The sequence below is a fragment of the Barbatula barbatula genome (assembly GCF_947034865.1).
Source record: "Barbatula barbatula genome assembly, chromosome: 24".
NCBI classification, from domain to species: domain Eukaryota; kingdom Metazoa; phylum Chordata; class Actinopteri; order Cypriniformes; family Nemacheilidae; genus Barbatula; species Barbatula barbatula.
This window is the reverse complement of record NC_136787.1, coordinates 208,829-235,140: the sequence shown is the minus strand read 5'-3', so window position 1 is coordinate 235,140 and position 26,312 is coordinate 208,829. Positions and strand designations below refer to the sequence as shown.

Genomic DNA, 26,312 nt, shown 5'->3' with positions numbered 1-26,312 from the left:
TTTCTCGGTCTCAGGAAGCATTTCTCTTAGTGGGGGCGTCGTCCTCTGCGTCCGTGTCATCGATGAGGGGGATGTGAGGCTCCGAGTCTCTCTATCCGGAACTCCGGGTGGGTCATAAAGTTATGGATGAAGCTGCGGGACTCTGGCTTTTCCAAGCCCTCATAGGGTGACAGCGAGCTGCGGAACGCATTCACCACTCGGATCTGAGTCTGTATGCGGTTGAGGCCTCTGAACCAGAGGATCTGTCCCCTGTGGAGCTCTCGCTCGGCGTGGTCTATTTTGTCCTGGTATTCCAGCTCATCGTCTGGGATTTCTTCTTTTTGCGTTCCGTGATCCGCCGTCTTCAAGAACTTTTGCCGGCTCGTGGGGATGGTGGAGATGACCTGTCCCCAAAGTAGAGACCCAAAGCCCAAGAAGGTACACCACAGCAATTGTTCAACGTTAAGCCAAACGCAGCTAAATGGTTTTCCTCCAAACTATACAATCACAAACTGAATAATAAAAGTCCCAAAGACGATGCTACAGAAGATCAAGTTGTTGAAAATGCCTTCGAAAACATTGCGTTCTCCGTGGGTCTTCCATGCGTTGATTTCATTAAACAGCTGCATCAATACAAAAGTGTTAAATACGATAGTGTAGTGCTCAGATGGGGGAGCATGTAGAAGATGTCTATGTCGATTATCTTCTCACCGGCAAAGAGGAGAGTAAAGATGATAGTGAGCTGGTAGACACCGTGACCCAATATTATCTTCATCATCGTTCTCGAGATGAGGGGCTTATTGCGGCCATAAGGCTTCCTCAGCAGAAGAGATTCAGTGGGGGGTTCGGTGGCCAAGGCCAAAGAAGCAAACGTATCCATAATGAGATTCACCTATAACATCTGTACGGCTTTCAAAGGAGAATCCTGTGTGATGCAAGCTCCAGTAAAGGCCACGATCACAGCCACCACATTGAAGGTGAGCTGGAACTGAAGGAATTTTGAAATGCTGTCATACATGTTCCTCCCCCACATGACTGCCTTCACGATGCTGCTGAAGTTGTCGTCGGTAAGGATGATGTCCGAGGCTTCTTTAGCCACATCTGTGCCGGCGATGCCCATGGCAAACCCGACATCTGCTTTTTTTAGGGCGGGGCCATCATTAGTACCATCCCCTGTCACCGCCACAACTTGCCTTTGCTCCAAGACAGTGCTGTCAATAATACCTTTCACTAATGTATGTTTATCTGTAGGTGAAGATCTTGCCAGGACTCTGATTTTCGGCCATATCTTGTCAATTCGTTCCTGTTCGATCTCTCCCTTTTCATTACGGATCCGACGGTTAAACTCTTTGCCCTCAATGCAGAGGAAGTCATCCCCCAGCTGCAGGATGCCACATTTAGTTGCTATAGCGGGGGCAGTGTTGAGGTTGTCCCCGGTGACCATGCGGACCGTGATACAAGAATGCTGGCATTTTTTAATGGCATCAGGAACCTCAGGTCTGACAGGGTCTTCAATGCCCACCACGCAAATTCATGTGAGCCTGCTAAGAATTTCACTCTCGTTATCCCAGTCTGGTTCCTCTTCCGAGGCAGGGAAGTCCCTTTAAGCCAGACAGATGGTCCTCAAGCCCTCTGAAGCCATGGGTTCGATCACTCTCATCACCATGTCGTCTCTATCCCTGGGACGAATAACCTTTGCCTCGCCCGTAGCGGTCAGGATTTTAAAACACTTCTTCAGCAGAATTTCTGAGGCTCCTTTGCTGAACATCCGGAAGCTTCCGTCAGCGTTCTTTAGCACAGTGCTCATGGATTTCCTGACGGAGTTGAAGGTGTAGACTTTGTAAAGTTTCTCTTCAGGGATTTCATTGCGAATTGCTTGATAGTCTTTTTTCAGATCCAAGGTTAAGCCCAGCAATGAACATTTGGTTTTGTTACCCCCCTGACGATTTAGGCCTCCTTCCTTTTCAGGGGACATGATTTTGGTGGTATAAGCGCAGTTGACACTGATGCCCAGAATGAGTAGGTCCGTTATGTTGGCAGAAATGACATCGGGTTCAGGGACCTTCCTGTAGTGCTTGTCATGGACCTGGACAACTTTCCTTCTGTTCATGGTCAGAGTCCCCGTCTTATCCGAACAGACGGCTGTTGCATTGCCCATGGTTTCATATGCGTCTAGATGCCTCACCAAATTGTAATCTTTCATCATTTTTTTGACAGAATAAGCCAGCGAGATGGTTACGGCCAGTGGGAGTCCCTCATCATCATCATCTTCCATTCCCAGTAACGTGAAGATGATTCCAGTTTGGGAATTGACTCCTACAACAGTGACCACCATTTTTCCAGAACCCTCCATGACATGAGTTCCTGATAGCAGCATTGGATCTTTTTCCAGCAGTTTCTTCACATGGTCAGACTCTCCAGTTAGAGAGCTCTAATCTATTTTGAGGTCGTTGCCCCCCTACACAGGACGCCGCAAGGGACACAGTCGAATGCCTTCTCCAAATCCACAAAACACATGTGGATTGGTAGGGCAAACTCCCATGAACCCTCCAGCACCCTGTAGAGGGTGTTGAGCTGGTCCAGGGTTCCATGGCCTGGATGAAAACCACACTGTTCCTCCTGAATCCAAGGATCTACTATCGGCCGTATTCTCTTCTCCAGTACTCTGGCATAGACTTTCCCGGGGAGGCTGAGAAGTGTGATCCCCCTGTAGTTGGAACACACCCTCCGGTCCCCCTTCTTAAAAAGAGAGTCCAACACCCCGGTCTGCCATCCCAGAGGCACTGTTCCCGACCGCCACGCAATGCTGCAGGGGCGTGTCAGCCAAGACAGCCCCACAACATCCAGAGACTTGAGGTACTCAGGGCGAATCTCATCCAACCCCGGTGCCTTGCCACCGAGGAGTTTCTTGACTACCTCAGTGACTTCGGCTTGGGTGATGGACGAGTCCACCTCTGAGCCCTCAGCCTCTGCTTCCTCAATGGAAGACGTGACGGCAGGATTGAGGAGATCCTCAAAGTACTCCTTCCACCGTTCAACGACATCCCCAGTTAAGGTCAACAGCTGCCCATCTCCACTGTAAACAGCGTTGGTAGGGCACTGTTCCCTTTCTGTCGGTCTCTCGACGTTGTGTCGACAGAATGGGGTTTGACTTGAGAACCTACCTTCTCTGACTGACTTGAACAGGCCAATGAAAATTGGCGAATGAAATTTGCATGCCGGGCTCCGCCACCGGATATCCGGGTATAAAAGGGAGCCGGCGTGCCGCATTCATTCACCTTTTGTTCTTCGGAGCCTTCGCATCTCATGCTGACGACTTCGCAGAAAATATCTACGTGTTGCTGGTCTTACGACGTGGTGCAGCGGACTGTCCCTGTTCCTGTGACTTCCCCTGGGAGTCTCGGCAACCTCCAAGGCATCTCTCTAAAGAGCGAGCCCTTTTCAGGGCTTAGAGTTTTTTCCAGCGCGGCATGTCCCGCTGTGCTCGTGGGTGCGGCGCACTCATCGAGGAAGGGGACGGACACGATGTCTGCCTCGTGTGTCTGGGACTCCAGCACGCTGAGGCAGCGTTTGTGGATACATCTTGCCCGCACTGCGGGCGGATGGTAATTCAGACGTTGCGTTCACGGGTAGCTGCGTTCTTCCGAGAATCAGCCGCCACCTCGAGTGCTTCCCGTGCTGCGGCAGCAGTGGCATCAGCCCTGCCGTCCGCTTCGGCGAGCACCGAGGGTGATCGGGGAATTACCGTGAGCCTCAATCCGTCAGCCATCGGCTCGCGGACCGTTCACGCCCGCCTCGCTCGTCTGACCGTCCCGGAAAAGGCGGTACGCCGCATTGTTCCTCCGTCACGTACTCGGACACGGGGCGTGACGACGACGATGAGATGTCGCTCGCAGCATCGGAGGGCGACCTCTTGGCATCCGACCCCGACGAGTCCTTAGAGCTTCCCCCTCCGGGGGGTCGAGCTCAGGACGAAGCGGACGTTGAGATGTCAACCATGCTTTCCCGGGCCGCCGCGAGTATTGGGCTGCAGTGCACCGCACCGCCTCTTCCCCAACGCTCGCGGTTGGACACGTGGTATCTGGGGACCGGCCGTGACTCTAAGCCATGGTCGGCGCCGGTACCATTCTTCCCGGAGGTGCATGAGGAGCTCAGTCGGACCTGGAACGCCCCCTTTTCGGCGCGTGCACGTCAGACTAGCTCGGTCGCCCTGACTTCCCTCGATGACGGGGCAGCTAAGGGCTACGTCGACATCCCTCAGGTGGAACATGCAGTCGCGGTGCACCTGTGCCCGCAGACAGCTGCCACCTGGAGAGATCGACCAAGGCTCCCTTCCAAGGCTTGTAAGTTTTCGGCATCGCTGGTGTCGAAGGTTTACAACGCTGCGGGTCAAGCTGCCTCGGCTCTTCACGCTATGGCCATCCTGCAGGTCCATCAGGCCAAGGCGTTGAAGGAGTTGCACGAGGGAAAGTCCGACCCAGGGATTATGCAGGAACTCCGCACCGCCACTGACCTCGCTCTCCGGGCGACAAAGGTGACTGCGCGAGCCCTGGGTCGTACGATGTCCACATTAGTGGTCCAGGAGAGACACCTCTGGTTGAACCTTGCGCAGATGCGGGACGCTGAGAAGGTTCGCTTTCTCAACGCTCCCATCGCGCAGGGTGGGCTGTTTGGTGATATGGTCGAGGACTTCTCCCAGCAGTTCTCGACTGTAAAGAAGCAGACGGAGGTGATAAAACACATCCTGCCCCGCCGCGACCCGGCCGCCTATCGTCCGTCGAGGTCCCGCGCGGCGTCTGCTCCCCAGCAGCCCCGCCCCTCGCCGACTCAGACTCTGGCTCCAGCGCCCCCTGCACAGGGGGCCTCCCGGAGAAGGACGTCGTCGAGGAGAGCACCATCCCGTCACCAACCTCCGCGGAAGCAGAAGCGTTCCTGACGGGGTGAACCCAGGGAGATCGAGTCACCGGGCCCGACCCTGGCAACTACATTGCTACATCGCTAGAGGGTCGGACGGTGCCTGCCCCGTCCCAGCAACACCAGCCGGGCCCTTTTCAGGGCCTGGCTCCCACATTCTCGCAGAAAGAGCTTTCTCTCTCCCTGGGTCTTTCTCACAGCCGCTCTCACCCTCCGCAGGACGGTGCTCGGCAACCCCATGTTGTGTTCCGGCGAGACACACGCTTGGGTATAACTCTCAGTGGCCACCAGCACCCTCAGTCAGACGGTGCGGTATGCCGCGATGTCGCCCGACAGGCACCTCGGCAGAGCCGCTCTCCTCCCCGGGGTTCCCCCCACGGCGAGGGAGCCGTACTGCCAGCCATCGAACCACCCCCCACGGGGGCAATGAATCAGACCTTTGGTCCCCCTGTCTCGGTCCCTGGGAGCCTGGTTGGCTCTTCCCAGACCAGCACGGTGGCAAGAGAGAACGATCCGTCTCGGCTATGCGATTCAGTTCGCCAGGCGCCCACCCAAGTTTCGGGGCATCCTCTTCACATCAGTGGGAGTAGATGCTCCCGTGCTTCGGGCCGAGGTCGCTACCCTTCTGGCGAAGGGGGCGATCGAGCTCGTCCCTCTGGCCGAGATGTACTCCGGGTTTTACAGCCCGTATTTCATTGTCCCCAAGAAAAGTGGCGGGTTGCGCCCCATCTTGGACCTGCGTACCCTGAACAAGCACCTACACAAGCTGCCGTTCAGGATGCTAATGCAGAAGCGCATTCTGACATCCGTCAGGCGTCAGGATTGGTTCATGGCGATCGACCTGAAGGACGCGTACTTCCATGTGTCCATCCTCCCTCGTCACCGGCCGTTCCTACGGTTCGCTTTCGAGGGACAGGCATATCAGTACCGCGTCCTCCCATTTGGTCTGTCCCTGTCTCCTCGAGTCTTTACGAAGGTCGTGGAGGCCGCCCTCACTCCCCTCAGGGAGCAGGGGGTGCGCATACTCAACTATCTCGACGACTGGCTCATCTTGGCGCACTCACGAGATCTGTTGTGTACACACAGGGACCTGGTGCTCCGGCACCTAGACCATTTGGGGTTACAGGTGAACCGAGAGAAGAGCAAGCTCTCCCCTGTGCAGAGCATCCTTTTCCTCGGTATGGAACTCGACTCTGTCTCCATGATGGCACGTCTTTCTTCCGAGCGTGCCCAGTCGGTGCTGACCTGCCTGAGGAGCTTCAGGCAGCAGCCAGCGGTCCCCCTGAAACGTTTTCAGAGGCTCCTGGGACACATGGCGTCCTCGGCGGGGGTGGTCCCCCTCGGGTTGATGCACATGAGACCGCTACAGCACTGGCTACAGAGCAGAGTTCCTTGGAGTGCGTGGCACACCGGCAGCAGGCGCGTCCCGATCACGCCCTTCTGCCGGCGCACCCTAACCCCATGGTCTTCAATGACCTTTTTGCGGACAGGGGTCCCTCTTGGGCAGGTTTCGAGGCGCGTCGTGGTGACGACCGACGCCTCCCTGCAGGGTTGGGGTGCTCTGTGCAACGGGCACGCAGTGTCGGGTCTCTGGACGGGCCCCCGCCTGCGCTGGCATATCAATCGCCTAGAGTTGTTGGCGGTGCTGCTTGCACTGAGGAGGTTCCTTCCCCTCGTGCAGGACAAGCACGTGCTGGTCCGGTCGGACAGCACGACTGCTGTGGTGTATATCAACCGACAGGGTGGTATTCGTTCACGGCAGCTATCGCAACTCGCCCGACGCCTCCTCCTGTGGAGCCAGCAGGTGACGAAGTCCCTGTTAGCCACTCACATCCCGGGCGACCTGAACCAGACAGCCGATGCGCTCTCTCGTCAGTCGACGCCCCGTGGAGAGTGGCGGCTCCACCCCCGCGCAGTCCAGCTCATTTGGGTGCAGTTCGGGCAGGCACAGGTGGACCTGTTCGCCTCCCTGGACACCACCCATTGCCCGCTTTGGTACTCCCTGACCGAGGCCCCCCTCGGCACGGATGCCTTGGCGCACAGCTGGCCGCGGGACAAGCGGAAGTACGCCTTCCCCCCAGTGAGCCTCATTGCACACGTCCTGTGCAAGGTCAGGGAAGAGGAGCATCAAGTGCTACTAGTTGCGCCTTACTGGCCCAACCGGACTCGGTTCTCGGAGCTAATGCTCCTGACGACAACTCCCCCCTGGCAGATTCCCCTGACGAAGGACCTTCTTTCTCAGGGGAAGGGCACGTTGTCGCATCCGAGACCAGACCTCTGGAACCTCCATGTCTGGCCCCTGGACGGGACGAGGAGATCCTGAGTGGTCTATCCCCAGCGGTGGTAGAGACCATTGTTCAGGCTAGGGCCCCGGCCACGAGGCGGTTATACGCTTTTAAGTGGCGCCTCTTCTCGTCCTGGTGCTCTTCTCGTGGAGAAGACCCACGGATATGCTCGATCGGGAGCGTGCTGTCCTTCCTGCAGTCGAGACTTGAGAACAATCTCTCCCCTTCCACGCTGAAAGTGTGTGTAGCCGCAATTGCCGCTCATCACGAACCAGTTAGTGGGAAGTCTCTGGGACAGCACGACCTGGTCATTGGGTTCCTGAGGGGCGCGAGAAGGCTGAAACCGGCCCGTCCGCGCTCCGTTCCCTCTTGGGACCCCAATGTGGTCCTGGCGGGCCTCCAGAGGCCCCCCTTCGAACCCCCCTCTTTCTCGTCTCTCGATGAAGACGGCTCTCCTAGCGGCGCTCGCCAAGAGGGTAGGGGACCTACATGCATTTTTCGTGGCCACGGATTGCCTAGAGTTCGGGCCTGGTCAATCTCACGTTATCCTGAGACCCCGGCCTGGCTACGTGCCCGAAGTTCCCACCACTCCCTTTCGGGACCAGGTGGTGAACCTTAGCTTCACCACCTTGTTCTTAGCTTTTATACTGTGCTAGGCTTTAATGGACTAGTTTGATGCACTTATGTATTTTCGTTGCTTATGTCGTTATAATTGCTTCCAATGTTTCCTCATCTGTAAGTCGCTTTGGATAAAAGCGTCTGCTAAATGACTAAATGTAAATGTAAAATGTGAACCTGCAGGCGCTCCCTTCTGGTGAGGAAGACCCAACCCCTTCCGTGTTGTGTCCAGTGTGCGCACTGCGCCTCTGCTTGGACCGCACGCAGAGCTTCAGGAGCTCTGAGCAGCTTTTTTGTCTGTTTTGGGAGGTCAGCACAAGGGGAGGGCTGTCTCCAAACAGAGGTTGGCGCACCGGATCGTGGACGCCATCACTATGGCTTAACGATCGCAGGATCTCCCGTGCCCGCTTGCAGTGAGGGCACACTCCACCAGGGGTGTGGCCTCCTCGTGGGCACTGGCGCAGGGCGCCCCTCTGGCAGACAAATGTAGAGCTGCGGGTTGGGCTACGCCCAGCACCTTCGCGAGGTTCTACAGCCTCCGCGTGGAACCGGTATCTGCCAGAGTCTTACGAGACACCGCCAGGTAAGTCCGGCAGCCGGTGGGCATACGCCTGCCATAGCACCCCTCCACAGGTGAGACGTGGTGCTATCCAGCCTCCCCTCTTCCCCCACGTGGGCGAAGAGTAGGCATTCCATCCATCACTAAGCACTCCGCGGTTCCGTCTGTTGTCTTCTCATGTATGGCTCTCAATTGATGGCCCATGACCTCTCCCAGGTGTACTTCACCTGCTCACGACACCCTCTCGTGTCTGCATGTTCCCACGTGCTCTCCCCTATCTGGTGAGACCGTGTGTGGGTCTCCACTAAACTCCTCCCTGCGGTAGGAAGTGGTCTCCGTAGCGCGTTCCCCCAGGGGGGAATGACGCTTCCCAGTGGCCTTACGGTGCCGGGCGGCTTCTCGCTGTTAAGAGAACTAGGCCGCCGTCCGTGACGTCCGGAGGAAGGGGCTCCCATCTTGTAGGTAAGCTCTGGACCCCTTCCCTTCCACTGGAAGGTTGCAATTCATGCTAGCGCCCACGTTTGACACGCCCAGGCCAGTCAACGTCGCTTCGCGAGGAATTGTGACGCGGCACAGCGCTGTGGCGTTTTCCGAGGAACCCCATTCTGTCGACACAACGTCGAGAGACCGACAGAAAGGGAACGTCTCGGTTACGTATGTAACCTCCGTTCCCTGATGGAGGGAACGAGACGTTGTGTCCTTCATGCCACAACGTTGGCCGCCCGCTGCAGCAGTCAGGGCAAGATCCTCAGGCTCCTCAGCACAAAAGGTGAATGAATGCGGCACGCCGGCTCCCTTTTATACCCGGATATCCGGGGGCGGAGCCCGGCATGCAAATTTAATTCGCCAATTTTCATTGGCCTGTTCAAGTCAGTCAGAGAAGGTAGGTTCTCAAGTCAAACCCCATTCTGTCGACACAACGTCTCGTTCCCTCCATCAGGGAACGGAGGTTACATACGTAACCGAGACGTTTCCCTCTCCTGAGGTGCCGGGCGGTTTGCCAGAATCTCTTCGAGGCCAGTCGATTGTCCTTCTCCATGGCCTCACCAAATTACTGCACCTGGTATTCCCAGGTGGTCTCCCATCTAAGTACTGACCAGGCACAACCCTGCTTGGCTTCCGAGATCAGACGAGAGCGGGCGTGCTCAGTGTGTCCATAAGCAAAAGCAGTGTGCCCAAGTATTGCAGTATTGCACGGATAACTCTCTTTGTAATGATTGAATTGTTGTGCACTGTCGTGTTTCAATGACGAAGAAAGTATCAATATTAATCCAAGTTTGTATTTTCAATATATTTTATGTTTATTACATGATTCTCATGTTGCCGAGTACTCGTAATGGTGGGCTGTTATGCTGCCTATATTGTTTTGTTTCCTGTTAATAGGGTCAGTGTCTTAATATTTTGCGGATGTTTATGATTGGTTGATTTGAGTTACAAGCTCTTGTAAAGTTAAGAGCATATTCAAATCAACTCCCTTTAAAGAACAGATATGTGTCTCGCTTTGATACCAAGATGATCACTATTCGGAACTGGCTCATTCTTCAAGAAAACACCAAAACTTCTCAAGTAGGCTAACGTAAAAAAGCGAGGCAAGGCATAGAGCTGCTTCAGGGACAATAAACTGACGTGCTGCTGAGCGGCTGGTGTACCTAAACAAAAGCATTGATTCCAGTTTCCATGTTCAGCTCTATTGATAACCGTAATAATGCTGTTCACAATCATCATGATCTCAAAATGTCACACTGTTACATCTCTAAATCAAACCAGGCTTTACTTTGATTGGGACAATGTGAGTACGTCAATTGAAAACTGCCTCACGTATATAAAACGTATTTATTTATTAAACATGTATCAACAATTTAAAAGAAAAACATTAAAACATATATTATTAGGACAATACAATTTTAATCTGTTTGTAGACTGGACTCCTGTGCACACCTGTCTTCTGTCTCGTCATTCTCCACCTGTGAAGTGAACAGATCCTAATTTACTATTTTTGATCATGATAAATTCAGTTTGGCTTACATACAACTGAATCCAGTTCTTTGCTTTACAACGTTAAGGCTACCTCACACTGATCCAACACACACCACCATTAACATTGACATTGATCTAACAGACATATTTGATTCCATTTGTTGGACAATTGTATTTTCAGAAAGGTCGGAACACTGCAAATGTAAATAAAACCAGAATGCAATGATTTACAAATCTCTAAACCCACGAAATTCACATTATCAAATGTTTGCATGAGACATCTTTGTGTCAAAGGTCAATTCGATAGTCATTGCTTTTTATTTTTAGTTACATTTTACAAAGTGTCCCAGATTTTCCGGAAATGGGGTAGTAGATATGGATTTCCAGTGGTCTCCATCTCAAAGTTTCCTAATAACAATGTTGTGAAACATTAAATTTGCACTTTCTTTACAAAAGCTTAGATCTGTAGGATCTACAATGTCAAACACAGATTGATCCATCAATATGATACCAAACAAAATTATTTCTTTATTGAAATTTTATATTTGACATAATAACATGAATAAACAAATAAAGACTCAAATAAATAAAGACTTAAACAAATTATAATAAGAAAAGTATATCTTACGTATATTTTGACTTAAACTGCTGCATAAACAGCAATGTTCTGTTGAGTCAAAGCACAAATTATGCGATTCATGCATCGCTCGATTCAATAAAGCATTAAAGAGAATGAGCGAAAGTCGTTACCTCATTACACCCGTCACATTTATAATCTGTTGTTTAGAGATCCAGTTATCAGCTGTTTACTCTGATTGCACTGTTTACTCCTAACCCTATCTAGAAGTAATGTATGATGACACGGTACAAATATACAGATGTGTCAAGATCTGTCAGGGAAGAACCCAATTGCAGGCAGCGGTGAAGGGGTTAACAAGACTTTAATAAACATAACAAAACCAAAGCACCCACAATGGGGGAAAGCACTAACAAAACTAAGATACAAAACGTCTCAGGTTACGACTGTAACCGTAGTTCCCTGAGACAGGGAACGAGACACTGCGTCAATGTTGACACTTTGGGGAACGCCAGCAGCGTGACGCATCTGAATACGTTGTGTGAAACTAATCTCGCGACTTATCGTCGCGCCGCGATGACGTCACTATGACGTCACGAGTGACGCGCGGCACCGGAAGGTATAAATAGGAAGCGGACGCAATGCAAATCAGCTTCTGCAAAAATTATTGAAGCAAATGCTCCAGGCACAGGGAGTTATGGCACAACGACGCAGTGTCTCGTTCCCTGTCTCAGGGAACTACGGTTACAGTCGTAACCTGAGACGTTCCCTTTCGAGGGAACTCTACACTGCGTCAATGTTGACACTTTGGGGAACGAAATGCCCACTACGCCATAATGTATTGTGTCTGTCCAAGTGTGAAGGTGTCCACGCACATCTCAGGACAAAAGTGCCTGGGTTCCAGGTAAAGAAAAGAGGTCCAGTTTGTAGTACCATATAAACATCCTGCATAGACGCCCGACAGAAGGGCCCGCGAGGAAGCCATACTCCGAGTTGAATGTGCCCTTACTAGCAGAGGTGAAGGTATTCCACGCACCTCGTAAGCTAAAGAAATTGCCTCTACCATCCATTTACAAATGGGCTGCTTAGAGGTTGGTTGACCTCTGTTACGAGGTCCAAAACAGACCAACAGTCGGCTAGAATTTCGTCATACAGAAGACCTGCGCACATATTCTTCTAACGCCCAGACAGGGCATGACAAATATTACCTTCGGTTATCCGCTATCTTGAGGTGGAGGATGAAAAGCCTGGAGCTAACTCCAAACATGATTGAGAAGCTGATAAAGCTTGAAGGTCGCCTACCCTCCAAAGAGAGGTAATGACTACCAGACAGGCTAGCTTGAGGTATAAATGAATGTCCCAGCTAGACTCAATGGCCTTAAAATGCATCTGGGAAAGCCCTTCTAGAATCACAGTCTAGAGCAGGAACTTTCACCTGAGATGAAGGCCTCATCCTCATGGTTCCATGCAGGAACCGAACAGCTAAGGGATGTCTCCCCAGAGAACCCTCGGGTATAGGGGGTGACAGGCAGAGATAGCTGCCATATACACTTTAATGTATGTCGGACTCTTTCTAGAAGTCCTGGGAGCAGAGCGATCGGAGGGAAAGCTTCTCCTCTCCCCCGGGCCTCAGCCCCTGCCTTGACAGCTTGTCTGCTCCCACATTCTGGACTCCAGGGATGTACACTGCCCTGAGCGATGTAAACTTCTCCTGGGCCCATAGGAGAACCTTGTGCTCCAGTCTGCAGAGAGGGCGTAGACTCAGGTCCCCTTGAAGATTTATGTAAGAGAACTGTCGTATTCTGTTGATAAGAACATGATGGCCTCTAAGGACTGGGAGGAAGTACCTCAGTACTTGTAGTACAGCTAATCTCCAGGCAATATTTGTGCAGTTGGTGATGCTGCACTCCAATTTCAACCCTTGATTGAGAAACCAAGGATTATTCCATATAACCAGGAAACGAAGGCATCTGCGCGTTAACCTGATCATACAGAACGGGTTACCTCTCGAGGAAAACCTTTTGCCTTTTAGCCACCACTGTAAAGATCTCATGTGCAGGAGGCCAAAGGAATCACGTTGGACGCTGCCGCCATTAGACCAAAAAATTCACAGAAATGCTTGACAGTGTAAGCATGACCTTACTTGATCCTGGACACCGCTGTCAGGATCTATTCGACACGTGCAGGGGACAATCGTGCCTGCATCGTGACCGAATCCTATACTACCTCTAGTGAGGAGTTTTGTTGCTCTTTTTGGCATTGAGCCGTAACCCCCCATGCTTCATATGGTCGAGAACGAGATCTCAATGTCGAATCGCCATATTGTGAAACTGAACTAATATTAACCAGTTGTCTATGTAATTTAGTATATGGATCCCTTGAAGTCTCAATGGAGCAAGGGCTGAATCCATGCATTTTGTAAAGGTGCGTGAGGAAAGAACAAGGCCGTATGGAAGAACTCGATATAGGTAAGCTTTGCCCCCGAAAGCAAACCTGAGAAACTTCCGATATTGAGGAAGGATAAGAGTGTGGAAGTATGCAAATTTCAGCACTATTGTGGTTAACCAGTCTTCTGATCTGATTCCGGCCACAATAATAGGGACAGTGAGTATCTTGAGCTTGTATCTCTTCAGATTTGTTGAGATTTCTCAGATATAAAAATGGGCCTCAGCCCTCCATCCTTCTTCCGACTGTGAAGTACCGGCTGTTTAAAGCCGATCTGACTCTCATGGGGGGGAACATATTCTATGGCCCCTTTCACCAAGAGAGACAGCTCTTACCCTTCTACTACCCCATTAGAATTTGTAAAGCTTTCTCCACTCGTGGAGAAAGGTATGCTAAGGGGTCAACCTCTCGACATTGATGTCGGTTGTGTGAAGCCCGATGCCCTGAAGCGGCTGACCGGCAGGGAATGGTCGGACTGTTGATTTTATTTGCAGATTCACTAGGTCTACATCATCTTCGGGTAGACTCTGATGATTCCATGTAATAGAAACTAACGTGCCCCGAAACGTCTTGGACGGCGGGTTAACGTAAAGATTTTCTGAGGACTTCTTGGAAGGATCGAACTTTTCAGTCCTCCAAGAGGAGCCGCCCTCGGATGTCCTGAAAACCCATCAGGACCTCTTTGCAGCAGCCTTCCGGTTTGAGACGATGACTGTCCTCAGATCCGGCTTTGCCTGCCTAGCAGGTTTAGGAGGTTGCTGCCTCGACCCCCAAGCTCTCTGAGGGGGGGTTCGAGTAGCTACACTCTGTTTCTGCTGCTGCCTATATGAGGAGCTTGTAGATGGCTGGGGCTGTCCTTGGACTGCAGACCCCTGGGGATAAGAGCGGAGAGGTAAATACTTATGAAACGCAGCAGCCTGGCGTTTTGTCTCCTGGAAACGGTCAACAACTGTCTCGACTGCACCACCAAAGAGGCCTTCCGAGGAGAGAGGTGCATCAAGCAGCACAGTTTTATCTCTCTCCTTAATGCCTGACAGATTTACCCACAGGTGTCTCTCTGTGGCTACCAGTGCTGACATGGAGCGCCCAACAGCTTGGGCTGTCTCCTTAGTGGCCCGAAGAGTAAGATCTGCTGCTGTTCTCAACTCGTTGAGCAGACTTGGATCTATTACCTCGCCCTCTTTAATATCCCCCAGCAAGTCGGCCTGGTATGCCTGCAATAGACCCATGGTGTGTAGGCATGATCCAGCCCGACCTGAAGCCATATATGCCTTGCCTACCAAATTAGATGTCACTCTACATGGTTTGGAGGGCAATGTCGGGGATTTCAAAGATGATGCCGAATCTGGTGAAAGATACACGGCCAACGTATCTTCTACCCTTGGCATCATGCCATACCCCTTATCTCTAGCCCCTAACACATTCGAAAAATTCGTGGATGTGGAAGAAATGCGAGAAGAGTATGGTTTTTTCCACGATTTGGACACCTCTGAGTGTAAATCGGGGAAAAAAGGCAACCCCCGACGCTGAGGTTGTACCCGTTTTTCCAAGAATCTTTCATCCAATTTACTGACAGACAAAACTTCTTGTTGCTCTGTGGGCCAGTCAATGCCAAGTCTGGCTACCGCCCGGCCAACAACCTCTAACAGCTCCTCATACCCAGGGGAAAGGGGAATTTCATTGGGCTCATCTATGTCCCGTGCATGAAAACCAACACTCTCTAACTCCTCAGAGCTAGAGCAGTGCGTTGGGCTTCTGGATGGGGCGGGAGAAGCCGCCATGCGGGCTCCCGTATCCCTTCCAGAGGCAATGGAACTGGGGGGTTGAGAAAAGGCCGAAGCCGTCTCAACACCCTCATAAACATCCATCTGCGAGCCCCACGAACGGAGACGCCGCGCTGCCTCGGCAGTAGCGGGTCCCGATCCGTGAGGCTGGCGAATTTTGCCTGACTCATCAAACAAAGCAGCACGAGAGTTGAGTGTTTTTAGTGATAGCCACAAACAATGTTCACAGGGATCCCCCTTAAGAGCTGCCTTAGCATGCTCAAATCCCAAACACTCAACACAGAGTTCATGTGTATCCCCACCCGTAATAAAACGAGGACAAGGGGAAACACATGGCTTAAAGGTCTTATGTCTACTCATTTCTAATAAAGTTTTCAATAAACAATCTAGACAACGTCGTAAACAAACAGACAATAAACTTCACACACACAGAGCGCTTTGCTGAAATGGCAGAAGCTGATTTGCATTGCGTCCGCTTCCTATTTATACCTTCCGGTGCCGCGCGTCACTCGTGACGTCATAGTGACGTCATCGCGGCGCGACGATAAATCGCGGCGCGACGATAAATCGCGGCGCGACGATAAGTCGCGAGATTAGTTTCACACAACGTATTCAGATGCGTCACGCTGCTGGCGTTCCCCAAAGTGTCAACATTGACGCAGTGTAGAGTTCCCTCGAAAGGGAACTGAATTTAGAATAGTAAAAAACTAAACTGAAACCGTTTAGAATAGAAAATAAAATAAAGTACAGTACAAACAGTCGGACGGTCAGAGTCACAGTGCACCTTCATTAAATGCAAAGTTAAACAAATGTGTTGAGTCTGGTTGAATAGGAGAGGTGCAACAATTGAGCCTTGAGGGACTCCGCATGTCACGGATGTCCACTCAGACTTATGGTCACCTATACTCGCATAATAACCTCTCGCTTCGAAGTATGACCTGAACCATTTTAGGACTATCCCAGAAAGCCTGTGACGGACTGAGAGATCAGCCGCACAAGTATGGGTATTCGAGCACACATATATATATATATATATATATATATACATTTTACATCTGCTCGCAGATATCCATGCACTTCTCTTACGTTCAAACACACCCACATGTTACATTTGGTTAAGACACGTTGTTTGTATACTTGATAGTTTAAAGTATTATTTACAATAACCACACAGGACAGCAGTAATTTAGTTTTCTTTAATTTATGCAGTCATATACAAATGAGTTAATATATGATCTTGCTTACCTTTTTATTAAACCATATTTCTTTGTGTGGGTTGTGTAACACTCCCGTCCGTTTCCCTGCCTGTTTTTCCCCATGGACTTCATTTCTCGATCCTGCACCTGTCCGTCATTTGTAATCACATCGTTTCCCGCACCTGCCAGCCATCAGTTTCATCACCAAAGACTATTTATACTCTGTGTTTCTGTTTTCCCATTGTCGGTTATTGAATGTCTTGTCTTACATGTACATGTCTGTTTGAGTTATTAAAAGTTATCCGTTTTGTACTCCTGGATCCGCGTCTGTCTCGTCCGGCACGTGAGCCGTGACAGAATAACCGACCCCCCAATGGATTACATCTACATCTCTCCAGTGGACGAGCTGGTGGGTCTTCGGCAAGATGGACGGCCACTGGAGAGGTTCGTGGAGGAATTCCTTGGGGTGTGTTACCGGGTGGGTTGGGACGATCCCACACTTAACAGTATGTTTTTGACCGGTCTGGACGACGACATGCTCGCCGGCGTTCTACTCCCGTACGCGGACGACCTTCCCCTGGAGGAGATGATCAGTCAGGTTCTCCCGGGGGAGGAATCCGTGAACCGCGTTGGGGAGCTGGACTGTGGCTTGAGCGGTTCGCGTCCGGTACCGGTCATCCGCGTGGGGGTCGTTCCGACTCACTCCGGAACCGCGCTCCACTCCTCCACGAAGTCCCGTCGGCGCCAGCCACGTCGGCGGGCACAACAGCGCAAGCAGCGCGAGTGCGATCCCGAGATTCCGCAGCAGCGGAATATGGAAGGCCAAGAGGGTCAAAATCCCCGGCCTTCCCAGGCACAGCTACCGGTCCTGATTGCATCAGAGGCACTCCGAGAGTTGGGTCCCCTCTGGTGTTCTGAGCCAGCGCCCCGAAGCACTCCCGTGCCAGCGCCCCGAAGCACTCCCGTGCCAGCGCCCCGATGCACACCCGTGCCAGTGCCCCGATGCACACCCGTGCCAGTGCCCCGATGCACACCCGTGCCAGCGCCCAGATGCACACCCGTGCCAGCGTCACGATGCACACCCGTGCCAGCGCCCCGATGCACACCCGTGCCAGCGCCCCGATGCACACCCGTGCCAGCGCCCCAATGCACACCCGTGCCAGCGCCCCAGCCTCACCAGGCCTCCGTGCCCGTCTCCGAGGCTCACCAGGCCTCCGTGCCCGTCTCCGAGCCTCACCAGGCCTCCGTGCCCGTCTCCGAGCCTCACCAGGCCTCCGTGCCCGTCTCCGAGCCTGACCAGGCCTCCGTGCCCGTCTCCGAGCCTCACCAGGCCTCCGTGCCCGTCTCCGAGCCTCACCAGGCCTCCGTGCCCGTCTCCGAGCCTCACCAGGCCTCCGTGACCGTCTCCGAGCCTCACCAGGCCTCCGTGCCCGTCTCCGAGCCTCACCAGGCCTCCGTGCCCGTCTCCGAGCCTCACCAGGCCTCCGTGCCCGTCTCCGAGCCTCACCAGGCCTCCGTGCCCGTCTCCGAGCCTCACCAGGCCTCCGTGCCCGTCTCCGAGCCTCACCAGGCCTCCGTACCCGTGCCCGAGCCTCACCAGGCCTCCGTACCCGTGCCCGAGCCTCACCAGGCCTCCGTACCCGTGCCCGAGCCTCACCAGGCCTCCGTACCCGTGCCCGAGCCTCACCAGGCCTCCGTACCCGTGCCTCACCAGGCCTCCGTACCCGTCTCTGAGCTCTCTCCAGAGCCCAAGGAACCCCAGGGGCCAACCCAAATGTTTTTTGGGGGGGTGCACATTGCCTATCCGGGGAGCCCGGCACCCACCAGTCTTTCCATGGCCCCGGATAGCCCAGAACCCAAGCCTCCGGACCCTCAGCCCGAACCCAAGCCTCCGGACCCTCAGCCCGGGCCAAGCCTCCGGACCCTCAGCCCGAGCCCAAGCCTCCGGACCCTCAGCCCGAGCCCAAGCCTCCGGACCCACAGCCCGAGCCCAAGCCTTCCTGACCCACAGCCCGAGCCCAAGCCCAAGCCAGCTGAGAGACTCCCTGTCCCGTCCTAGTTTGTATGTCCCGCACGAGTCTCTCAGCTGCCCACCCCCCCTCCCTGGTGTTTCGTTGGCGCGTGGACGCGCCTTTGGGGAGGGGGGTGTACTTAAACACTCCCGTCCGTTTCCCTGCCTGTTTTTCCCCATGGACTTCATTTCTCTATCCTGCAATTGTCCGTCATTTGTAATCACATTTTTTTCCCGCACCTGCCAGCCATCAGTTTCATCACCAAAGACTATTTATACTCTGTGTTTCTGTTTTCCCATTGTCGGTTATTGAATGTCTTGTCTTACGTGTACATGTCTGTTTGAGTTATTAAAAGTTACCCGTTTTGTACTCCTGGATCCGCGTCTGTCTCGTCCGGCACGTGAGCCGTGACAGGTTGCTGGAATGGCGAGGCATCTGCGGGAGAGATTCCGGTCCGGTAAAGGATTGGAGTCCGTGCGGGAATGGAGATTTATCCGATTGTTGGTTCCGCCTGGACGTACCATCTGTAGCTGAGACGTGGGGAGAACCTGAAATGGACTTGTTAATTGTCTCCTCTATTTGTTTCTATATCCATGAGCTGATTTGTGAATTTGAGATTATTTGTCATTATTAGAGATTTGTTTTAAAGTGTAATGTTATTTGTTATGTTGGAATTGATTATTTGTTTCCCCTTTTGTTATAATGAGCTCTTCTATTCCCTTTTTAAGAGGGGGTGATGAGTTAATCAGGAGGCACGATTAAAAGTCTCCATTGTCTGGTGAAGTCGGTTCTCCGAGTTTTCTTTAATCAACACAACGTTGGGTCTACAACATGTTGCCTTGTTACCTAGAGGAAACAGAGTAAGATCCCGAATAGGAAGAAGTGGGACTCGTGAGTTGTTTACATTGACCGTCCGGTCCCTCACAAAGCCCCACCCAGTTTTCCAGCCTGTCTAGAAGTATGTTGTGATCGACAGTGTCAAATGCAGCACAGAGGTCGAGTAGAACCAGCACCGATAATTTGACAGAATCAGTATTTAAGCGAATATCGTTTATTATCTTAATGAGTGCTGTCTCTGTGCTGTGATGCGGGCGGAACCCAGATTGAAAATTGCTAAGTATCCGTTTGAGCTTAAGAATTTGTTCAGCAGGTTGAAGACAACTTTTTCAATTATCTTACCTATGAAGGGAAGATTTGAGATCGGTCTATAGTTGTTTAATATGGTCTAATCCAGATTGCTCTTTTTCAGGAGGGGTTTGACAACAGCAGTTTTCAGGGAGTTTGGGAAACTTCCAGAGAAAAGTGAGGCATTTATTACTTCTAGGAGATCTGCTTCTAAACAGTTTAACACACTTTTGAGAAAAAATGTGGGAAGTGCGTCAAGGGGCACAGGTTGACGTTTTAAGGGGTTGAACGGTTTCTTTCAAATTTTTGCCATCAATTTCTTCAAAATCAGACATTGTAACTACTTTCTCAGGTTGTGGTGTGATCTGTCTGACCCCAGCGCAACTCAAGGATGTGCTGATCACCTTTCTAATATTATTGATTTTATCAGAGAAGAAAGAAGCAAACTCACAGCACTTGCTGTCTGAGAGCATTTCACTGGGAATCTGGCTTGGGGGGTTTGTCAGTCTGTCTACAGTAGCGAAAAGAGTCCGGGTGTTGTTTAAGTTGCTGTTTATAATATTTGAGAAGAAAGTCTGCCTAGCTTTGCCTAGTTCCATATTGAAAGCACGGATGGTGTCTTTGTAGATTTTATAATGGACTACAAGTTTTGTCTTCCGCCACAGGCGCTCTGCTTCTCTGCATTGTCTTTTCATATTTTGCACTGCTGTTGAGTTTCTCCAAGGTGTTTTTTGTCAACCACTCTTCCTGACTTTCACAGGAGCAATATCATCAATTACACTTAACCTTCGAGTTAAAAGAATCAAGGAGAAAATCAACAGAGTCAGCAGATATGCAAAGGATGAAGAGAATTTTGGAGAATTGTAAATAGTGATAAGTAAAATGCAAGGAGCACCTTTTAACACAATACCCAGATATTCAAAAGATGGGTAATTCCTAACTGATCTGGAGACACTCATAAAAGTAAAGTTAGGAGGGGATGCTTCATTGAGGACTGTTGCACTGCAGCTGTCTTCTAGCCAGGTTTCATTTAAAACATAAAATCCAGGTTGTATGTGGTTATTAAGTCGTTGACTAGAAGTAATTTATTTTTAAGTGAGCGGATGTTTAAAAGTGCTAACTTAACAGTCTTGCTTTTTGGCCCCATAGCAATCTTGGTTTGATGTGCAATGGGCACCAGATTAGTTTGGTTTGCTGTATGGCTATTGAAGGCCTTAGACTTTCTATCATGTGATAGAACAGCAATAGAGAAAGATACAGGCACACTGGATTCCCGCTTGTTACAGTCTCGAACAGGTTTGCCCCGCTTAGTGACGCACCGACTGAGAAACCTGCTGAAAGTGCCCTAGTTATTGGTGATTCTATTGTTCGGAACGTTAACATAGAGGCACCAGCCACCATAGTCAAATGTTTACCGGGAGCCAGAGCGCCTGACATCAAGTCAAATTTAAATGTGCTGGCAAAGGCTAATCGTAAATTCAGTAAGATTGTTATTCACGTCGGCACAAATGATGTTCGACTCCGTCAATCGGAGATCACGAAAGATAATATTAAAGAGGTGTGTGAGCTCTCAAGCACGATGTCAGACACTGTAATATTCTCTGGCCCCCTCCCTGCTTACCGTGGTGATGAGATACATAGCAGATTATCATATCTAAATGGCTGGTTGTCTGAGTGGTGCCTGCAGAATGATATTGTTTTTATAAATAACTGGAAGAGTTTTGATGGCAGACCTGACCTGTTGAAAAGAGATGGTCTCCACCCCTCCTGGGCTGGAGCTTCTCTACTCTCTAGAAATATGGCACATAGTCTTAATGCTAAAACTTGACTCACTGGGGCCCAGGTCAGGGAGCAGACTGAATGGCTTAACCAACGGTCTGCTTGCCGTCTCACGTTGCAGAACACACATAATACACAACATGCGATAATACTTTCTCCCAAACATCATAAAATAGAGACTGTGTCTGTCCCCCGGATTAGTAAACATAAAATAAAGCGTAAACCTCTCAAAGGTAATTTAATTAACGTTAAACTAACTAAACATGAACATAATACAGATAATCAACTGTTACGACTCGGATTGCTAAATATTAGATCTCTCTCTAATAAAGCACTTTTTATTAACGATATGATAACAGATCATAAAATAGATGCTCTGTCTGACAGAAACGTGGCTAAAGCCAGATGATTATATTGCGTTAAATGAGTCTGTCCCCCAAGATTATCATTATAAACACGAGCCTCGCCTAAAAGGCAGAGGGGGAGGTGTTGCTGCACTTTACCGTAACTCTTTTAGCATTTCCCAGAAGTCTAATCCTAAATACAATTCTTTTGAAGTCATGGTACTTGATGCATCAATACCTAATACTAAGGACAAAACATTTATTCTGGCTATTGTATATAGGCCTCCAGGGCACCACACAGATTTTATTAAAGAATTTGGTGGGTTCTTATCAGAACAGTACTGTCTGCAGACAGAGTCCTTGTTGTTGGGGACTTTAACATTCATGTAGATAATGATACAGATGCTTTAGGAATGGCTTTTAAAGACACTCTTAACTCCATGAGTGTTAGACAACATGTGTCAGGATCCACTCACCTTCGTAATCATACTTTAGATTTAATTTTGTCTTACGGTATAAACGTGGACGATGTTAAAATCCTTCAGCAGAGCGAAGACATTTCGGATCACTATCTGGTATCATGCTGGCTTCAATACCCAATGGTGGCAAATCAAACTCCAAGTTATAAATATTGTAGAACAATAACTTCGACTACAAAAGGTGCGTTTCTTGATAATTTGCCTGAATTGTCTCAAATCTCTAGCACGAGTAATAACGTTGAAGATCTTGATTTTACCATTGAAAAAATTAATGCCACCTTCTCGGAAACGCTAGACATAGTTGCTCCTCTGCGCTTAAAGAAGATTAAAAATGACAGACCGACACCGTGGAAAAATGAACTCACTCAGGCTCTAAAGAAAGCGGCACGAAAAATGGAGCGCAACTTTAAGAAAACTAAATTAGAGGTATTTCGTACTGCCTGGAAGGATAGTACAAAAAAATACAGGAAAGCCCTAAAAACGTCTCGATCCGCCTACATTTCATCATTAATAGAAGAAAACCAAAATAACCCTAGGTTTTTATTTGATACAGTGGCTAAATTAACCAAAAATAAATCGTCAGCGACTTCTGATGCTGTATACCAGCATAGCAGTGATGATTTTATGAACTATTTCACAAATAAAATCCAAGATATTAGAGAAAAAATTATAACTATGCAACCAGAAGTGAAGCCCGCTGAACAAACGACTAACTACAGCACCCCTAAGGAGAAATTATGTTTATTTTCTACTATAGATCACGATGAACTATCGAAAATCATTAGATCATCTAAATCGACTACATGCATGCTAGACCCTATACCTACAAATCTACTGAAAGAGATGCTCCCAGAAATTATAGATCCTCTACTTAGCATTATTAACTCATCTCTGACATTAGGACATGTGCCTAAAGCATATAAGGTGGCTGTTATAAGGCCCCTTGTCAAAAAACCCCATCTGGATCCTGGAGAACTAGTTAACTATAGACCTATTTCGAACCTACCTTTCTCATCTAAAGTTCTGGAAAAAGTAGTCTCAACTCAAATATGTTCCTTCCTCCAAAGGAATGAGATTAATGAAGATTTCCAGTCTGGATTTAGAGCACATCACAGTACAGAGACTGCTCTGATTAGAGTTACAAATGATCTGCTTATGGCGTCTGACCGAGGTTGTATCTCCTTATTGGTGCTGCTAGATCTTAGTGCTGCATTCGACACCATTGACCACAGCATGCTCCTACATAGACTTGAAAATGATGTCGGTATTAAGGAAATAGCTTTGAAATGGCTTAGATCTTATTTATGCGACCGTTTCCAATATGTAAAAATAAACAATGAAGTATCACGCAAATCCCAAGTCCAGTACGGTGTACCACAGGGCTCAGTACTAGGGCCTATGCTCTTCGCATTATACAAGTTACCTCTAGGAGATATAATAAAGCGACACGGAGTTAGCTTTCACTGTTATGCTGATGATACGCAACTTTATATTTCCTCGAAGCCTCATGAAACACAACAATTCCATCGAATAGTGGAATGCATAGTCGATATAAAAAAGTGGATGAGTAGCAATTTTTTATTACTGAACTCGGACAAAACTGAAGTGTTACTTATCGGACCGAAAACCGCCCTACGTAATCAACCAAGAATACTGCTTAACTATTGATGGATCTTCCATAAAACCCTCATCTTTAGCTAAGAATCTTGGCTTTATATTCGATAGTACTCTGTCATTTGAGAACCAGGTCGCCAACACCTGTAAGATTGCGTTTTTCCATCTTAAAAATATATCTAAACTACGTCATATGCTGTCACCATCAGATGCAGAGAAGCTTATACATGCCTTTATGACATCAAGACTAGATTACTGTAATGCACTGTTAGGTGGTTGCCCTGCAGGCCTATTACAAAAACTCCAACTGGTCCAAAATGCGGTAGCTCGAGTTCTTACGAGTACAAAAAAGTATGAGCATATTAGCCCGGTTCTGTCAACCTTGCACTGGTTACCTATAAATCGCATAAACTTTAAAATCTTGCTTATTACCTATAAAGCCCTGCATGGTTTAGCTCCTCACTACTTGAGAGAACTTCTATCGTATTATAGTCCATCACGTGCACTACGCTCTCAGGTGTCAGGTCAGTTGGTAATACCTAGAATTTCAAAATCAAGTGCAGGCGGCAGATCCTTTTCCTGTCTATGGCCTAAACTTTGGAACAGTCTTCCCTGCACTGTCCGGGAGGCAGACACACTCTGTCAGTTTAAATCTAGACTAAAGACGCATCTTTTTAATCTTGCATACACTACACTATCATAATATATATATTTCCAAGATCTAGGCTGCACTAGTTAGATCAACCGGAACCAGGGACACTTCCAATAACAACTGATGCATTTGTTGCATCAAAGAGTTCAGAACAGTACTCTACTCTCAGCCAGTATTGTCTCATTGTTCCAAGGTTTCCAGAGCGGGCAGGATGCAGTCCAAGGTTACCGGAGCGGACAGGATGCAGTCCAAGGTTACGGGAGTGGGCAGGGCGCAATCCATTCCCAGACCTGACAAATGCTGGACGAAGGACGTGGCGACTCTACAAAACTTCAGTCGCTATTAGATTATTAATGATAATTTTAAATCTAACTTTGTTTTTTATTTTGCCTTGTTGTGCAGCACTGTCGAGCTTGTGCAGAGGCAGCAGTTTTTGCCAGAAGGGAACTTGAATCCCCTGGTTAGTCCTGGTTTCCCTTGGAGGTTTTTTTTCTCCTCCAATGGAGTTTTGGGTTCCTCGCCACCGTTTTCATACTGTTCTGCACTGTTTGCCTGGCCGGGGGGGCTGCTAGAATTTGATAGTCTTATTTAATTAACTCTGCATATAGGAATTTATTGTGTGTCTGATATTTGACCTGTGTTTTGACTTCCATAACCTTATATGTTTTACTTATAGTCAATGTTTTCTTGTACAGCTGCTTTGTAACAATGAAAATTGTAAAAAGCGCTATATAAATAAAGCTGACTTGACATGACATCAATTCTGAACCAGAAACACCTAGAGGAAAAAGAATTCCCAAGTAAGTTGTCAAAAGCTGTATTTACTTTAGATACTATGAAAAAATATGTACTGCTGTTTTTGAGCTTTTTAACTTGATGGTAAAAAAAATTATGGTAAGATAGTAGGAAGGTCGTTTAATTTAATGCAAAATCAAGCAAACTCCAGAAAACATGCAGCAGCTTGTAATTGTTTGAGATTGCAGAAGATAATATCTGCATAATTTGACAGAAGACAACACTATATGACACCATCATCATGCATTCGGTCAAACTTTTATTGTTGAGGAGTGTCTCACATTCCGCGTCTTCTGCGGATTCAAATCCATTATATTAAATGTAGACTTGGTTCCTTTGAAGAAAAAAATCTTTGGGAACATGGTTAAATAAATGATGACCGTTTACATGCACACACGCACGCATGTTTAATTAGGGTTGGAGATGAAGACCACTTTAGGACGGAAACAGTTTTTAACATATAATAAACAACCCAAAGGAATCTATTCACTTTTGAGTCCAGAACAAGAATTCAGTCAAATTTGATAAGCAAGTTATTTTTATGGTCTACTTTGCTTTGTAAAATATACTGCTTTTACTATCAGAAAAAAACCTATTCATCAGATGATGAGCCTGAAGAGTCCCCACCCCAAAAAAAGAAGAAAGTTCTCCCACCCACAAAAGTTCCATCAGCTCCAAAAGCTTCACCAATGCCAAAACCTCCATCAGCTGCAAAAACTTCTTCAGGGACAAAACCTCCATCAGCGGCAAAAACTTCTTCACGGCCAAAACCTCCTTCAGCGGAAAAAACTTCTTCAGGGCCAAAACCTCCATCAGCGGCAAAAACTTCTTCACGGCCAAAACCTCCTTCAGCGGAAAAAACTTCTTCAGGGCCAAAACCTCCATCAGCGGCAAAAACTTCTTCACGGCCAAAACCTCCATCAGCGGCAAAAACTTCTTCAGGGCCAAAACCTCCATCAGCGGCAAAAACTTCTTCAGGGCCAAAACCTCCATCAGCGGCAAAAACTTCTTCAGGGACAAAACCTCCATCAGCGGCAAAAACTTCTTCACAAAATGGTAGCCTGGTACATTAGTTCGGCAGATAGATAACAGTTTCCCCAAGACAAAGAATGAAGCTTGTGTATCCTTTCAAACTTTACTCAGGAAGCACTGTAAAAAGGCAAAGATACAAAAATACA

The 26,312-nt window shown here is 49.1% G+C and overlaps 1 pseudogene across 1 annotated transcript; it reads right to left on the bottom strand.

Annotated features, from left to right (window-relative positions):
• Window positions 1–10: 10 nt before the first annotated feature.
• LOC306890006 (plasma membrane calcium-transporting ATPase 1-like) lies at window positions 11–26,163 on the bottom strand (annotated as a pseudogene). The gene is made up of 3 exons: window positions 25,789–26,163; window positions 492–2,377; window positions 11–383 (listed from the first exon to the last, which is right to left on the bottom strand). The product of its transcript is annotated as a plasma membrane calcium-transporting ATPase 1-like (transcript).
• Between the last annotated feature and the right edge of the window lie 149 nt (window positions 26,164–26,312).